Raw genomic sequence first — 12663 nt, 5'->3', positions numbered from 1 at the left:
AGTAGATAGGCTCAGGTGATAAGAAAACAAATACCATCTTTCTTGTTTTGCTGATACAAATATTTTGGGGAGACCAACTGACAAACCCCGTGCTGTAGGACAGGAACCATGGAAGCTGGCTGAGTATTTAGACATAAAGAAGAAAACTGTTAGTGTGACTTTTATTTTTTTTTAACCAAAAATACATCCTAACAGAAAGGTCAAAATTTTGGCTGTTTCATTGGAGAGGTCAGGGGACAGGGGAGAGGAGGGGCCAAGCCAAGCGGAGCAAAGCGGAGCAGGGGGCCTGGGCCCGGCCACTTACCAGGTGTGTTTCCGGCCTCTCTCATCCCCGGTACAACCAGATCCTCACAGCTCCTGGGATTGGGATTCTCGCGATTATGATCATTACACTTAAAAGTCTTCCAAAAATGACAGCAGCACCCAGTATTGACTGCTAACGCGCACACACCTGCAGGTCGCTTGGTCACCACAGACCGAGGTCGACACCAGCCGAACCGCGGGCGCCTCAGAGCGAGCAGCTCGCACGCTCCACCCACACAGGCCGAGACGCCGGAAGGAAACCGGAAGGCTCCCTGGGAAGCCGCTCCAAGAAGCGGGAAACCTCGCGAGAGCGCGGAAGCCTCGCGACATCTCGGAAGCCTCGCGACACGTCGGATGGTAGAGGGCGACTCTTCCCTGGCACTTAAAGATGGCGGCGCCCCACCCCCCCCCCCTCGGGGAGCGTTGCAGGTAGAGCGGGAGCCGCTGAGAGGAATCTGGGTGGGCTTTGGGCAGCCGTGGTCGTGGGCAGGGTGCGTGGTTCCCGGAGGGCCTCGCGGGATGATCCAGGTCTCGCCAGGACTGGTCTGCGGTCACCGAGCGCATGCGGCACAGAACTCCATTTTTGCTTCTAAAACTACCTGAGACCTACTTTACCTGACGAAGAAAGTAGTCTCCTGAGGGAATAAGCCTGCGTCTTAGGATCACAGGTTAGTTACCCATCAGCGCAAAAAGGTCACTTTTGAAACAACGACTTTTTAAAAAGGCTTGTGACAGAGAGCCTCCCGTCCGCGTCCGCGTCCGGCAGGGGATCACAAACCTTGTTCAGGCCCAGTAGGTTCCCCTGACCTTCCGGTGGAAGATGCACCTGAAGCTGCTTGTGTCCGGATTCCAAGACCTCAGCCGTACCTGTGTGGAGGCCGAGAAAAATCAAGGCCATCCCACCTCAAGCTTAGCGTTAGCACAAGTACAGCCATCTTAGGCCCCTGGGAACAAGAGCTGAACCATAAGGAAAAACTGCAGAATGTCCTCGGCAGGGAATCCCACATCAGAAGGACAGAGCCCACACCCCTGGTAGAAAGTCCCATATTGGAATGAGAACAGAGCTCAACGCCCTTGAAAGCCCCACATCAGAATATAAACAGAACTTGAGGAATTCCTCCCCCCACCTTCTGGAGGTCCCCTAGACCAGCCCTTAAAACTAAGCTGAAACCCACCTCGGGATCCAAGTCCCTGCACCGCTGTGTCGGGTATACTTGGACCCACACTCGAGCTTGTAAATAAACCCTCGTGTGTTGTGTTTGCATCGGCGTCGGCTCCTTGGGGGTTTCTCGGATTCGCAATCTTGGGCGCGACATATGGGGGTTTGTCCCGGATCCGAGAGACCTCCAGGACCCCATCCAGAGGGTTTTATGCGTGGTGAGTGCACTCAACTTTTTCCACCTTTTGCACGCATATTCTCTGAGAGCTCTATACTGTACTTTTACCTGTAGGAATTCCAATATGTGTTGGGTCGGCATTGGCTTAGGCGGATGCACTGGTGGGCCGTGGACCGGGGGTCTTGAGGAGACGTCCCTTGCCCCCGCCTGGAGGATGCGGTCCTCATCTGTAAGGAGGACTGGGGTCCTTGTCTGTAAGGGGGACGGGGGTCCTCGTCTGTAAGGGGGACGGGGGTCCTCGTCTGTAAGGGGGACGGGGGTCCTCGTCTGTAAGGGGGACGGGGGTCCTCGTCTGTAAGGAGGGCCGGCTGCCAGCCCTTCAGATTACTTTCTGTTTTGTCTCTGCTGCTGCATGGGAACGTTTGTCAGTGTTACTATGTCCTTGTTAACTGTTTGTGCATTTGTTGTGTTACTGTGTCTTTGTTAACTGTCATAACTGTTTACATAAGGAGAGGGAAATTTCAAACTTACTGCATGTCAGAATGGCCAACCTTTGGCGTGGGATGGCCCCGAGAAGGAACTTTCCACCTACCTACTACAGGTTAAGGCCGTGATCTTCAGGGACAAAACGGACGGCCACCCTGACCAGGTGCTCTACATCCTGGTCTCACAGGACATGATCAAGAATTCTCCTCCTTAGCTAAAACCATTTTTACCCCCCAAAGTGCACAACTCGGCTGAAGGTAAGGAGAGACTCCGGGTCCACCTCTAGACTCTAATGGCAGGTCTCCAGGCTGCCGTGCGCAAGCCTACCAATCTGGCCTAGGTATGGTTATGTAAGACAGGGTAAGGATGAGAGTCCAGCAGCCTTCTTAGAGAGAGAATACTAGGAAAGAAGAGCTTGCAGGACTTATAGTAGCAGAAAGAGTCTATAATAATAAAGTCCGGAAGAGCAACAAACCAAACTAAGTGACCGGCAGACCTGAAACCCGGCCAAGATCCTGCTGGCCACAACCATGGATGACCCACAGGAAAGACGGAGGCACCTCAAGAAGGTGGCTTCAGGGACAGGTAAGGAGGATGGCCCTGGTCCCAGTCAAGAGCGCCCTAAGCTAAAAAAAAAAAACCCAATGTGCTTATTGCAAAGAAGAGGACCACTGGATGAAAGACTGTCTTAACAAAAGACCCAAGGCCCCTGCCAAGATCTTGGAGGTGGAGGACCTGGACGACTAGGGGAGTCGGGGTTCGTCACCCCTCCCAGAGCCCAGGGTAACTCTCAGAGTGGAGGGGAAACCTGTTGAATTCCTAGTGTACACTGGGGCACAACATTTGGTTTTATTACAACCTCAAGGGAAATTGGCAAACAAGACTTCATGGGTGCAAGGGACCATGGGCACAAAACAGTACTCATGGACTACCCGGAGAAATGTGGATCTCGGTATGGGTCAGGTATCCCACTCCTTCATGGTCATCCCTGAGTGTCCCTACTCATTGTTAGGTTGGGATTTGCTCACCAAGATGGGAGCACAAATTTGCTTCCACCCCGAAGGGGCAAAAATCCTAAACAAGGAGGGGCACCCTATTCAGGTGCTTGTCCTGAGTTTAGAAGACAAATATCAGTCTCCACCAAATGCCCTCAGCCCCAGTGACTGACATTGACCGTTGGCTGTGGGAATTTCCCCAAGCGTGGGCAGAAAATGGGGGAATTGGACTGGCCCGGCACCAACCGGCCATATACATAGAACTAAAGCCGGGGGCAGACCCTGTCTGGGTCCCCCAATACCTCATGCCTCGTAGTGCTTATGGGAATCACACCCCACATGGAGACTTTTGGACTCAGCATATTGAGGCCTTATCTATTGGCATGGAACACTCCCTTGCTGCCCGTTTGGAAACCGCACTCTAACAATTACAGGCCAGTCCAGGACTTAAGGGAAGTCAACCGGTGAGTAAAGGATATGCACCCTATGGTCCCAAACCCATACACCCTCCTCTATTTAAAAGATGCTTTTTTCAGCCTGCCTTTCGCACCCAACAGCCAAGACCTTTTTGCCTTTGAATGGATGGACCCTGAGAAAGGCATCAATGGCCAACTCATCTGGACTCGACTACCACAAGGATTCAAAAATTCACCGACCATCTTCGATGAGGCCTTACATGAAGACTTGGGTGAGTTCTGTTCCGAGCACCCTCATTTGACTTTATTACAATATGTAGATGATATCCTGTTGGCGGCGGAGGACCAGGACACATGCCTGCGAGGCACCAGGGACTTGCTCCAGACCATAGTGGCCCTAGGATACCGGGCCTCAGCTAAAAAAGCCCAGATCTGCAGAGCTCACACCTTGGGTACAAATTAAAGGATGGACAAAGATGGTTGATGGATGCATGGAAGGAAACCGTCTTAAGGATCCCACAGCCGCAAACTGTCCATGAGGTTGGACAGAGGCATTTCCCACCAAACATGAAACAGCACAGACCATGACCAAGAAACTGCTGGAAGACATCTTACAGAGGTATGGTTTTCCTGTTAGGACTGGATCAGACAACAGCCCAGGATTCGTCTCTAAGGTGTGGCCTAAGCTGAGGGCCCTCTATGAGACTGGGCCACCCCCGGACCCCGGGCCCCCATTGATACCGACTGGGTGACTGGGTGTACGTGCAGAGATACCAACACCAAACACTTCAACCTCACTGGAAGGGACCCTACATTGTGATCCCGACCACTCCCACCACTCTCAAGGTCTACAGGATTACTCCCTGGGTCCACTACACCCACGTCCGGCCAGTTGATCCACACGCCGTTCTCAAGGACTTTGTTCCAGAATGGAAAGGCCAACCAGACAAGGACAATCCCCTAAAGCTAAGACTGTGCCGTTCTCACTTACCCCACTAATGTTGCTTCCCCATTAGCCATTTAAAAATATGCACCCAATTCAGCCTTGCTTTTAAAATCTTTTAAGGGTTTAAAAGATGGGAGCATCTTAAGTGTAGAGAGGCTTTTGCAAGCAAGGGGCGGGGGTGGTGGTGGGAGGTTATGTGTTGCCCCAGATGAGAAGTGTTGCTTCTTTACTGACCACTCAGGAATAGTCCGGGAATCTATGGCAAAAGTCAGAAAAGGTATGGCTAGACGTAAACGGGAGGGAGAATAGCAACAAGGTTGGTTCGAATCCTGGTTTAATCATTCCCCCTGGCTCTCTGAGAGCAACCCAGACCCATGATTGGGTCCTTCCTTAGGTTCCTCTGAGAGGGGGAAAATGTGGAGACCGAGAAAAATCAAGGCCATTCCACCTCAAGTTTAGCATTAGCACAAGTATAGCCATCTTAGGCCCCTGTGAATAAGAGCTGAACTTTACAGGAAAAACTGCAGAATGTCCTCGGCAGGGAATCCCATATCAGAAAGACAACAAAGCCCACGTGCATGGTAAGAAGTCCCATATTAGAATGAGAACAGAGCTCAATGCCCTTGAAAGCCCCATATTAGAATGTGAACAGAGCTCAGTGCCCTTGGAAGCTCCATATCAGAATGTAAACAGAATTTGAGAAATTCCTCCACCCCTTCTGAAAATCCCCTAGACCAGCCCATAAAAAACCCGGCTATAACCCACTTCGGGGTCCAAGTCCCTCCTCCACTGTGTCGGGTATACTTGGACCCAAGCTCTAGCTTGCTAATAAACCCTCGTGCACTTGCATCGGTGTCGGCTCCTTGGTGGTTTCTCAGATTTGCAATCTTGGGCACAACACCTGTTGCTGACCTCTTCCTTCTGAGACCAAAGTCAAGGTGCCAGAAGTGTTGCAGCGCAAGAGCATTGGCTCTGCTTGGTCAGTAGGTCATCCTCATGGTCCTTTTGCAGGAGCAAGCATCAGTGAGGATCTGGGCAAGTTTCTGAAGTGCAGTGAGTCCTGCAGGGCTGATAAGGAAAAGCATGTGCTTCTGCCACCTGGGTGGCTCCGGTGGAGCGTCTGCCTTCAGCTCAGGTCATGACCCTGGGGATCCTGGGATCCAGGGGATCCAGGGGATCCTGGGATCAAGGCCCACGTCGGGCTCCCTGCACAGAGCCTGCTTTTCCCTCTGCCTGTGTCTCCGCCTCTCTCTCTCCCTCTCTGTGTGTCTCTCGTCAATCAATAAATAAAATCTTTAAAAAAGAAAAAAAAGAAGCATGTTCTTGAAGGGCGTAGAAGAGGACCCTGAAAGAACTTTGGAAACGACATAGGAAGAGATCTGGAGGAAGTAATTCTGTACTGGCTAGCCAGGTGAAAAAGGCAATAGGGTTAGGGAAGGGTGTTTTAGAAACAAAGAATGACCAAAGCAGTGATTCAGGGGCAGGAGGGAACTAAGTGGGTTTCTGGGGTGGTGGTGGTGTCCCATGGCTGGAGGGCACAGTGGAGGTAGCAAATGGCAGGAAATGAGTATGAGAATATAGCAGGGCCCAGTAGGGGTGGTGGACTATTGGTTAGAACACTTAGGAATGGGGATGTTGGAATGAGACTTAATTGAGCATCTGGGTGGCTCAGTTGGGCCAGTGCTGACTCTTGATCTCAGGGTCCTGGGATCAAGGTCCAGGTTGGGATCCTACTCCACAGGGATTTTCCTGCTCTGCTTAAGGATTCTTTATCTCTAAAAAAATAAAAATAATAATAATAAAAAGGATTCTTTATCTCCCTCTGTCCCCGGTCCATACACACACACTCTTGTGCAAGTGCGGGCACCCTCTCTCTCTCAAATAAATAAGTACATCTTAAAAAAAAAAAAAAAAGAGAGAGAGAGAGAGAGAGACTTCATTACCAAACAGCTCTGGTTTATACCAGATAAAAAACCACAAATTTGGGGCAGATATTGGTAATAACTAAAGAGAAACAAGGGAATGGTTCCAGGAGTGCCGACAATGCACCCATTCTTCATACGTGTTCTCATCACATAGCCACATTTGGTTCGTGGATGTTCATTCAGTGGTTAACATTATAGCCTCTACAATACATTTTCACAAAAACGTAAGTGAAGAAAGAGAAAGCATTATTTCTACCCACAAATAACCTAGTAGTGATAGGCTGATCTAGTGTTTTAAATTTCAAGGGGAAAATAAATCCAAGTGATGTAAGTAAGTTTGCAATGTTATTGAAATGATTATCTGGGAGCACATGTTTGGCTATGTTTACATTTATGGGAATTGGGAATTGTGATGCATATTTTGCAAAGTTTGATGCTCAAGTACATTCACCATAGGCAGAACGTACTTTAAGTCATGAAACATGTTTAAAAAGACACCTTAAAAAGAGCTGCCCATTCACTAGCTTTGAGTAAACAACTATGACAAAACTTAAAAATGTGTTGCAGTAAGTATAATTGTACGAAAAATAGGGAAGAACTATATACACAGGGAGACTAGAAGTGTGTCCAATGACTATTATTTGTGAAAAGAACAAGTTTCCTAGAATAGCCATAACAGATTACCATAACTAAGTGGCTTAAAACAACAGAAATTTATGTTCTCACAGTTCCGAAGGCTGGAAGTCCAGAATTAGTATATTGTCAGGGCCATGCTTCCTCTAAAGCCTCAAGGGGAGGATCCTTCCTTGCCTCTTTGTAGCTTCTGGTAGCACCAGTAATCCGTGGCATTTTCTGTCTTGCCGCTGTCATCAGTTGGCATTCTCTCTCCGTGTTCCTATTTCTTTACCACTCATATTGAATTAATGCTCACCTTAATGACCTCATTTTAACTTGATTACATTTACAAAGACCCTATTTTTGCATAAACTGATGTTCACAGCCACCGGAGGTTAGGACTTTAGCATATCTTTCTGGGGACACAATGCAACTCATAACTCATAACAAGTTACAGAAAAATCTGTAGTTTGAGCTCATTTAGGTAAAAATATGAATACATGAACATATGAATGCTTATACAGAAGCATGAGAATGCCTATAAAGAACGCTAACAGTGCTTTCACCTAAGGAATAAAGGGAAGTTTTCATATTTTTCTCTAAGTATTTCCAAAGTATTTGAATATTTTACAGTGATTATTTATTGCCAGTATATTATTCATTCTTTCAGTGTATGTTGATGAGATGCCTACTATGAGGCTTACAAAAATCTCAATCTGTCTTAAAATATACGTAGAAGAACCATTACACACCATGAAAAAATTGAAAGCGTGTAGAAGTGTAAGGGTACATCAGTTAGTATCATTAAGATGTAGAATTTTCCAAAATCAAGATGTAGAAAAAATAGACATGCAAATTATATTTGGGTTATATTTACCCTATTTAGTTTTCATGTTCACTAATAAACTAAATTTTATGATGTCTTCTGTCTGTGGGCCATATGGATTTAAGGTCAGGTGATTTCATTTATTTTGATCAATAGAAGTAGTAAAATAAATTATCTGGATTGGTTGTTCTATGCATACATAATCTCTAACCTGGTCGGGATGCTTCTTATCTAAAGAAACATCTATGCAAACTCTCTATTCCAATATAGTAGTATATGGGCTCGATCTGCATAATTATATCAAAATACTTCACTATCCTTAGAGAGGTAAGATCTGTAGCATTAAGTTTTCTTAAGAAATTTAAACTATGATATTTTAAGATTTAACCATCTTTTACTTTTCCTTGAACTTGATAGTATAATATTTGTGCTGAGAGTATCTCAGCCCATTTTTCTTCCCATGTTCATTAGTTCTGAACTTTCTGTGCCATTTGTGGTGGTATTTGCACAAATCTGGGAGCTTGAGGCCTTGGGTTAGCCTTCATATATGCACCATGAAAGCCATTCTTCTCTGAGGCTTTGGGAAGCTTGTGACCTGAGATTTTAGAACTTGATTTTAGAATCTTGACCTGAGATTTTATTTTATTTTATTTTATTTTATTTTATTTTATTTTATTTTATTTTATTTTATTTTATTTTATTTATTTATTTATTTTTTTGACCTGAGATTTTAGAACTTAAACCCAGTTTAGACCACCAGGCATCCTATACTCTGTCCATACCAGGAGGAAATCTTCCTGTTTTTCTCCTATTTCTAAAAAGCATTTCCTTCTGTTAACCTCTCCTTCTGAGACAAAGGCTTACCCTTTTCAATAAATTTAGGTATCTATGGGGAGGGGGGAACTATTAAGTAGTTTCTACTGTTTTCCTTACAGAAAATTATATGACAAGCAAGTACTAACAAGTTGGCTTTCCGGTTGTAATGAATGAGAAGAAATATGCAAAGTTTAACACAGATAAACAGTTCAAATACGAACTTGCCACTGCATTATTCAGGAATGTTATGATAAAAGTTCAACATTTGCCAACAAAGCATTTGTAAACACAGAAAAGAGCAAACAGTTCCTACTTTGGAAATATCTGTGTTTGCTGTAGAGACTGTTTCTCATTCCGATCGTGAGATGTAAGCAGAATAAAATATATATGTTTCAAAACTATGCTTTTAACTAAACTATTAAAGATGGATTGAATAAATGGTGGTTAAGTAATTCCTCTATAATTAAGTCAACAGACCAATTTTCTTTCTCAGAATGTGAGCTCTGAAAAATGTACTCATACATTTGAACACATTCTGTTTAAAATTGAGCTAGAACATAGTCAAATTCTATTTTACCTGATTTACATGAACAAGGAATTGTGGACATATGTAAAAAATATGTTTGCCTAATATATAACTTCAAACCACAAGGGAAAATATATATTGAAGTGCATTTCGGGTTTTACTTAAGTTGCTAAAGCTTATATGTAAAGAACAGAAATGAAAAATGTTTCCTTCCTGTTTCATAGCAAAATAATGGACTTCATTTAAATATGGCCACCCATTGGTGAGCCTGAGCCACCTGAATTACAGAGCGCTTACATATAGCCTAGAGTACCTTCTCCCTTCGGAATTCAGTTATGTTCTGCTGACATACCTGACCATCTTCGCTAGAGGTTTAACAATAAAAATAAGTATTGACAGTTTTTAAGTTGGTTTCTGTTTTGTTTGTTGACTGCTGAAATTGTGGTCAGTGGTTTTGTTGTTCTTTGTTTTAATCTGTTGTCTCACCTTGTTCCCCTTCACCTTTCATGCCTCAGTTCCTTACCTGTCAGGAGGAAAATAAGGTACAGATACAACACATCCATGTAAACATAGTACATTATGGGAATAAATGGTTTTGTAACATTTTCCAAAAGCCCCATATATAAAATAGGTTTCTCACCAGTGTTCCACTAAACATTTCGCTTTTCCCAGTGATTTATACCATGTAACATGATGATATGTATTCATTCATTCAGTTATTTATTTGCTAATTCATTCAATGGCCATTTTTGAGTGTTTATTATAGGGTAGATATGGTGCTGAACACTGAATATTTCACCGTGAACCAAATAGAAGCAGTCTAGTTTTGTTTTTTTTTGTTTTTGTTTTTGTTTTTTCCCATGGAATTGACTCTTAGTTTGTAGCAGTTGAAGGGAGGGGAGGCAGTTGGCATATACAAAGGGATGTAAAGGAAACAGAAGTTCTATTTAAACCACTGGTCCTGAACCCAAATTCATGTCCTAGGCAGATGAAGCAGCATTTTGCAAGGCAGTAGGTATTTGACTGTTTTTATTGTCATTTACCTTGTTTCAGGACTCTGTAAAAGACTGCTCAATGTATCACAACAAAAATATATGTTCTTAAGTTCTGTAGTTTGCTAGTTTGAGACCTGTGATGTAAGCCAGTGCCAAAGATTTTCTTTTACCTTCTATTGTGAGCTGTATTCCAAGTTGATTAAAGATAAGGTGGCAACTGGGTCACATTTGAAGTTTTGTTTTTACAATAAGTGTAATTGATAGGAGCCTGCATGCCATTTTTATTCAACCATTACTTCTACTAAACAATATGACTTCAAATTTTTTTCTTTTTCCTCTTATGTAATAGGTAAAGATTTCTTTCCATAACTGTTCTTTTTGGTGACTCACATTGATATGTGAATGTGAACGTTCTTCCCAATTTCTATTGGATATCATGCAAGCAAGAGTGTTTATATCCTCTTTATATCCTAATAATGTATGCTATAATAACCATGAACATATTTTTGATCTTTGAATTTTAATTATGTCAGTGATACTTACTTTGATGTGAATGTGTTTTTCTCAAAAAGATCAAGGTTTAGAATATGTAGTCAATTTAGTAAAATAGCCTTTTCATCATTTTTTATTACTTACTGAGTTTCTACAGTATTCAAGGGACTTCAACTAATACTTAAAACTCAGGTGGTATGCAGTGATTAAACAGTATTTTGGAAGCAGCCTTATACATTTAATTTTGCTCACGGCTTTCTGCTTAGTCATATGATGTTACTGAAACAGCCTCTGCATGCTGATGTCTTTAACATCATCCATTCGTTAGTTCATTAAACCCACATTTACTGAGAATCTACAACAGGCAGAGTACTACACGAGTTTCTGGGGATATACAAATGAAGACCATTTGGGCTTTTTCAAGGAGAGGAGTTCTATTTTGAGATAACCATTATAGTCCAGTATGATGTACATATTATTAAGTCCAGTGAAAATGCAGAGTTGGAAGTGTTTAATTTAGTTTGGGTCAGGGTTAGAAAGAGACAATTTGCTTGGGAAGGAATAGGTTGAATCTTCAAATGTAAGTAAAATATTATCAGACAAAAGGAGCAGTTACTCTGTGATGATTAACTGGACTAGAGAATATGAAGACATCCAAACAAGAGGACAACATATAATTATTTACATTGCATAAAAATTAGAGAATACATGTCAGTTTGCATATCACCAACATCAGTATAATTAAGCATTTATTGCTGTTTATTTTTGTAGATCACTGAGTTAGTTTGTTGTGACATGAAGTTCTATGGCCCAGACTATATGCTTGGGGAGTTTATAGGATGAGTAAAGCTAGTGCTTCATATTAGAAAGATAAATGTTGATGTTAGCATATTATAATGATCTTACAGAGGCATAATATAATGAGCTGATTATATTACTTATATGCAAATTTAAATATGTATTTATCTGTGAAAACTATTTTGTATTAAAATAGAGGAATTGGAAATTTTCTATACTTTTTAAATTATATTTGTTAAAAATAATATGGTATTTGCAAACATTGTTATCTTTGATATATACTTTCCATCTGTGATAAATTGGCTGGTTTGTTCTCAAATATATACATGTTACTTAATTAGACTTTATAGGGCCTATTACGAGTTAGATACTGTAAATGCAAAGATTAATGAAGTGTTTATATTTAGAGGCTTACAATCTAGTGAAAAGAGTGAAAATCTTGACTTTTACATGTCATAGGAAGTGTAGCAGAGGGAGCATGTGGTATTGTATGGTGAGGGGCAGCAATTAATGCCCAAAAAAGCCTGGATGGGCTTCAGAAAATGGAGTCATTTGATCTGATATTGAAATATGAGTAGGAAGTTACCAAGAAAATTCCAGGCACAGCAGGTGTAAAGATGGGGATAAGGACACTAATTTTGATATCTGCTTGTAGTTTGGTACTGCTAAAATACAGGCTATGGTGTATAATTATAGCAGAAATGTAACATGGGGTTCAACATACATTATGGAGACCTTTGTAGCATGCAAATTTTTATGAATAACATCTGTAAAATGTTACTATGGTAAAGATAATATGACCTTTCAATCTGTGCTTCCTTGGTTTTAATTACTTTTAATTACTTAAATTTTAATGGCCATATTTTTTTCAGAATTGACAAATAAATTTGAGAATAAAAAATATTGACAATAAAATAAAGCTGAGAAATAAAATTTCCATTTTAAATAACAATGCTTATTGTAAATAATGTGCTTTATTTCTTTACATTGGAGAAAACCTTTTGTACATATACCTCATTGTAATTCTTCACCTTCTTCCCTAATTTTATGCTCTTTGAGACTTACATAGTATGGGGACCCCATGTAAACTTACCATGGATTTATACTGCCTTTTAGTATTTTTATTCTCCAATAAATACTTAATGTAACATGAACAGTTGGACCTTGAGACCTCTGGGCTTGGTTGG

At 42.2% G+C, this 12663-nt stretch overlaps 1 long non-coding RNA gene across 4 annotated transcripts in view; it reads left to right on the top strand.

Moving 5' to 3' along the window:
• The first annotated feature begins 679 nt into the window (after window positions 1–679).
• LOC140640340 (uncharacterized) overlaps window positions 680–12663 on the top strand; it is a 102271-nt gene continuing 90287 nt past the window's right edge. Inside the window, exon 1 of one of the 4 annotated variants that reach the window (XR_012037012.1) lies at window positions 680–971. This is a non-coding gene — a long non-coding RNA (uncharacterized lncRNA). The remainder of the gene's footprint in view (window positions 972–12663) is intronic. The other 3 variants (XR_012037014.1, XR_012037015.1, XR_012037013.1) reach the window with 3 other exon arrangements.

Source organism: Canis lupus, chromosome 9 (assembly GCF_048164855.1).
Source record: "Canis lupus baileyi chromosome 9, mCanLup2.hap1, whole genome shotgun sequence".
Lineage (NCBI taxonomy): Eukaryota > Metazoa > Chordata > Mammalia > Carnivora > Canidae > Canis > Canis lupus.
Note: the sequence above shows the minus strand (reverse complement) of the source record. Positions and strands in the feature narration are given on the sequence as shown.